Here is a 6,000-nt window from a genome sequence, read left to right on the forward strand (position 1 = left end):
CAGTGTGTTGCAAGTGACATTTTTAAATGAAGCATGTGCTGAGGGATGGTTCACATTTCTTTCTGTTCTGCTAACTGCAGCTAAGTAAATTTTCTCCCAAACATAAGTACCGTATGTGTGTTTCACTACTAATTTCCAGGGAAGCTGCAGTGTTAGTCTGTTGCATCAAAATCAACAACAGTGTGCTGTGTGGCACCTTTAAAGGCTAGCAACTTTTGTAATGGTGTAAACTTTTAATGGGCTAGAATACATCTAATGAAGTAGACTTTAGCCCATGAAAGGATTATACTGTTATAAAAAAAATGAGTTATGTTGCCAAAACACTATGTATTGGGTTGACAGAGCAGACGACACAGAGATTTCTCCAAGTGGATCTTTATAGTGAGCTGGAACTGAACTGAACTAAACAGCTCAGCCGGCCTGCTTTTACAGTGGTACCCCGGGTTAAGTACTTAATTCGCTCTGGAGGTCCGTTCTTAACCTGAAACTGTTCTTAACCTGAAGCACCACTTTAGCTAATGGGGCCTCCTGCTGCCCCTGTGCCGCTGCCGCATGATTTCTGTTCTCATCCTGAAGCAAAGTTCTTAACCTGAAGCGTTATTTCTGGGTTAGCGGAGTCTGTAACCTGAAGCATATGTAACCTGAAGCGTATGTAACCTGAGGTACCACTGTATAGGCAGCCGGCTCTCCACATTGTAACAACACCCCAGGGTTTCCCCGCCTAAATTAACTGAGGTGGACCTGAGTGAAAACTATATACACAATATCCCTGGTGGCCAGGGTGAGAATTACAATACATAACACTATGTTTATTAGTAGTGATTTAAATTGGTCGTGCTTGCTGTTTCACCTCTGTTGAATTATTTGATCATTTATTTAGTTGGACGTATTAGCTTGCTAGGCCATTGGAATAGATAATATCCTAATTACTTTCCCTCATTCCTCCCTTTAATTTATGCCACCAAAATCCAATTTAGAGGAACAGTGCCTTTGCCTGACTAATAATCAATAAAAAATAATAGCGAAAGCGAAAGGATTCTTAGTTCTTAAATGGGAGGAATTGCTCTTGGTCATATCTCTCTTTTACCACTGGGAGGCACACTTAGAAGGACAAGCAACCCTGGAAGAATATCGGGCTTCTTTTAAATTCTCTCACACGCTGACACTTCCTTATAAAAACTGGCCACGGACACTCATAACCCCCCTGGAGGCAATTAACTTCGACACACACAATAGAGGAATAGCGGCCAAGTTTCCATGTGCAGAAGGATTTGAAAATAAGAACAGGCAGTCCTAGCAGCATTAATGTTTGATTTGTGGTGTCTTTTTAATAATTTCTTCTTATTGGGAACTGTCTTGAGTGGGATTTTTAAAAAAGTATTTTAAATAAGCTGCCCATTTTGCAACGTGTGTAGATGTAGTTAGGGCAGAGGAGGTGGATAGCAAAGCTTTTGAGATGCCTAAGGCCCTCAATTTTGCAATTGATGTGGAGACCGTGGAACTTGGCCCAGGGAGAGCCTGTTTCTCAAGGAAGTGAGCCGCCAACATCTTCCAAGTTTCAGGTGCTGAAAGAAGGTCTGAAGCCAGATTGAAATGAGGTAAAATTATTGGCTTTCTAAATTCTCCCCAGGCCATAACGCTCACCAGGCCTCCTCTGCACCAGACTAGAGTTTGTCCTTGAAATGTGGCAATGCTTCTTGCTTTCCTCTTTAGTTTTTTGGGGGGTTGGCAGGGGATAGGCAGTTTGTAGCATACTGTTGCTCCACCCACTAATGCCTCTTGCACCACACCACAAGACATGCTTCCCATGGAAAGTTGACCCTCAGACTGAAAACGTTTCCCTGCATCAGTTCTAAAGTTTTGCCAACATTGTGTGGGTTTGCATAGCTTGAGCTTTCGTCACCTTGATTTGTGCGGGAGGCTCTTCGAGCCTGCATCAAGTTTTAAATGTTGTTCCACACCAGCCTAATCTCCATGAGCAGTGTGAGATGCCAGGGGCACGTACCAGGGTCTGTGTTCCCTTGGGGGGCAATTAAGACACATTAGAGACTGTGGTGTCTTTATGAGATATGATTTATTTACACACACATGCAACCTGCACCTAGATGGAGGGGATGCAGAGCGTTCGGTTGGGTTCAGAGGCATCCTATGCACCATCTCCTGTCTCTGTCACAGCCTTTGCCAACTATCCACTGTGTTGGCTGCCCTGTGTAGAGTTCTGCCCACTTCCTCTTCCTTACCAGCAGCACTTGCTGAAAACAGCAACTCCCTGTCTGCTTCCAACATCCCAACCTGGTCACCTCTTTCCCAAGCCCATTGCAGAAGACATTTCCCTCCGCTGTTCACATCAAATACTGCCCAAATTTGGAGACCCAAAACCGGGATGCACATCTTCTGGGACATACACTCTGATAAGTCATGTGGCCCTCACTCTCTTCCCTGCGCCCCAAAACTTGGCCCTGAAGAAAGCTGTTTTTCAGGGGGTGAGCCCAGTGAGAGATTGTGGCACCCAAAATGGCCGCCACACTGTCCCACTTTTTCTGGGACACTTGGCAGATATGACATCAGTAGCTCTTCCCCAAAAGCTACTAGGCCAGAGGGTCTTCTGCTTTGCCCATGGCTTACCATTATCAAACAAACCAGGCCATTCTCAGCCTTTTGTTTCGTCAATGACCCAGTGAGCCATTGCCAGCCCAACCTCATGAGGGAGATAGCCACTATTATTTCCTAGGCCTTTGCTAAATTTATATGTTTGTCCAAATTCTAACCCTTCACTGAATATAGTGGTTATGTAGTGGTCAGCCCCTCACAGCTCATAACATCATGATGCCTGTTGCTTATCGGAGGAATGGAATAATTTCTTATATTCATGTCTATTCCAGCTTTCGCCCAACATGATTCTCTGCCTCCCCAGTTTTATTCTCATAATGGCCCTGTAAAGTAGGTTAGGCTGAGAAGCACTGACTGGCCCCAGGTCGCCCAGTGAACTGCATGGCTGAGGAAGGGCCAGATGCAAATGTGAGTTTGAAGCATCTGTTGCAAGTTCTAATTCTATGGCTCTCAAGACTGTCGATCCTTAGTCCATTTTTTCAAGCAACTGAAATATCTCTGCCTTAGCTTTCGGGGCGTGTGGAGTGCTCAGATGCATAAACCAGGCACGGAGAGTGCATGTGTGTGGCTCCTGTGTGTGCAGCTTTGAAAAGCGGACCACCCAAAATTAAGCGTGGGGTGTCGTCATATCTTTGCACGTCTTCCAAAGCCACTTCTGGTTCTTGTTTGAAACCTCTCCAGTTTCAGCCCCTGCACCCCTTCCAGGTTTCGGAATGAGGGCTAGTGTGAGCTGCTAAATAACAGCTGACAGCCTGCCGTGGCACTCAGGATGCATAAAAGCTCAAAAAAGACCCAGGTGTGCAGTGGAAGCTTTGCATCAGAATTGCCAACAGATGCCCAGCACGTCTCTTGCTGGCAATTTGAAAAACAACAACAACAAAATGCAAGTAAACAACATTTGGCCATCATTATTCTTGTTTAGTTTCTGGTACCTGATGACAAATGTGGGAACCCAGCCTTGGAAATTGAGCCGTAAAAGATAGTACCGCCCCCCCACTCCACCCCCCAAATCCTGCCAACTTGCCCACTGCCTTACTCATTGGTGGTTCAAAAGCAGTTTGAAGAGCAGGGAAGGAATGGCACAACACTCTCCCCATTTTAAGGAAGCTTTTCTGCATGGTCACTTAGGGATTGAGGTTGATTCTTGCTTGCCAGAGCTAACCAAGCAAGTGTTGTTTACAAGCCCATACAGCTTGGAAAGTGAACAGTTGTTGTTAATGCAGCTCCCCACCCACTGCATCCCAGCAGCGACAGTATTTGCTGACAGTCAGTACATTTACGAGTTGTTGGAAGGTATCTGTTTTTGTAAAACGGCACTGCAGATTCTATAAAGTTCGTCTGAGCCCCATTTGGGGTCCCTGGGTCATCTGCGGTGAGGCAGGGCATGACTTGCTGTGTTGCCTTTGAAACTCTCCAGGGAAGGTCAACTGGGGGTCTCTCTGAAATCCTTTCAGTGTCACGTGAAGACTATTATTTTTATTTTGTTGTTGTTGTTGTTGTTGTTGTTGTTGTTGTTGTTGTTGTTGTTGTTGTTGTTGTTGTTGTTGTTGTTATTAACCAGTCTGTTATTTGCATACATCATTATTGAATACTATCATCATTGCCCCCACTCTATTCTACATTTTACAAACACCTTGGGGAAGCTGTACACCTGAAAATTAAGATGTGGGTGCTTAAAATAAAACGAACAATTGGTTTAATTAGAATGCTTCCAGACAGGAATCACAGAACTGTATAGAGTGGGAAGGGACCCTAAGGGTCATTCAGTCCAACCCCCTGCAATGCAGGAATCCTGCTCACAGTCGAACCACCAACCTTCTGGGCAACAGCCAGACCTATTGTGCCATAGTAAGAATCAGTGTTGCACAGGTATACATGTTTTCCCCCCCTGCAGGGTTCCCATTACATCATCAAAATGCCAGCCTATATATTTGTGTGTGTGTCTCTGTGTGTTGTACTAATAAACCCATTATACAGCCACTGTCACTCCTGATATGTGAGCTCATTCATGCACCCCCCCCCCTTTGGTGGATGGATTGGTGTGTGTGCGGTGATGTTTTGGTGCACAGCCTCTGCCACAACCCCTCTCCTTCCATTTGCTCCTCACCCAAACACAACCAAACCATTTTGTTTCTGGAAACCCAAATAGTAACGTGTGCCAGTTGCAGCATGCCTAAGGTGTACCATGGGATGAAAGGGTTCATACACACACACTGCAGTCACAATTGGGAATAATAATACAGTGGTACCTTGGGTTACAGAAGCTTCAGGTTACAGACTCTGCTAACCCAGAAATAGTACCTCAGGTTAAGAACTTTGCTTCAGTATGAGAACTGAAATCGCGCGGCGGCAGCGGGAGGCCCCATTAGCTAAAGTGGTACCTCAGGTTAAGAACAGTTTCAGGTAAAGAACGGACCTCCGGAACGAATTCAGTTCTTAACCCGAGGTACCACAATAATAATAATAATAATAATAATAATAATAATAATAATAATAATAATAATAATAATAATTTATACTACCCTTCATTCAAAGTTTGCAGGGCAGTTCACAATATAAAAATAAAACATGGGAACACAAAATCCATAATAAAACAAAAACAAACCAATAACTTCCTCCCACAAACACGTTTAAAAGGCCATAGAATGTTAATGAGCCCAAGGCCTAGTGGAAGTAGCCACCTGCTCAAGAACCTTGCCCAAGAAGGGGAAACTGGCAACTGGCCGGTAGTTACTTAGATTTTCCAAATCCAAGGAGTGGTTTGACCTCTGCCTCCTTCAAGCAGGCATGGTCCGCCCCCTCTCGCAGGGAGACATTTATCTCCTCCCTGTCCCCTCCCTGCTCGTTTTTTTTTATCAGCCAAGGGTGGCAACGGTCCAGAGTGCAAGCGATCCAACACCGATTCTCTCCTCACACCCCACCCCCAAGCTGCTTTTAGTTAAGGAAGAATGTGCCCTGTGCTAAGCGCACAAAAGGGAACGTACTACTGGAGTTTTCTCTGTTTCATCCTCAGAAGAACCCTGTGAGGTAGATTGGACATTTTTCTCCCAGGCAAAGAGATGGGTTTGCCCTTCAGCTCATTTAGAAACTGCTGTTACCAAACAGCAGCTGTGAGGCACTGAGGAACAGTGCATTGGAGTGATTTTGCAAATGGGGATTTGTTTTAAATAGCATTTCCTCTCCAACATCTCATCTTTTTTTAACATCCATGATTGATGTGGAAGTCTGAAAGTTTGACTCCTATAGATGTGTATGTGCGTGTGCATGAGAACTTCCTTCCTTTCTATAAACGGGCCCCTTTTGTTGCTACAGGAGGGTGGTGAAGACCCTCCTACTGTTGTCCCAGTTCCTGACCCTGACAGACTCCTCTGAGCTGCTTGAATGGATGTG

This window comes from Podarcis muralis, chromosome 8 (genome assembly GCF_964188315.1).
Source record: "Podarcis muralis chromosome 8, rPodMur119.hap1.1, whole genome shotgun sequence".
Taxonomy (NCBI): domain Eukaryota; kingdom Metazoa; phylum Chordata; class Lepidosauria; order Squamata; family Lacertidae; genus Podarcis; species Podarcis muralis.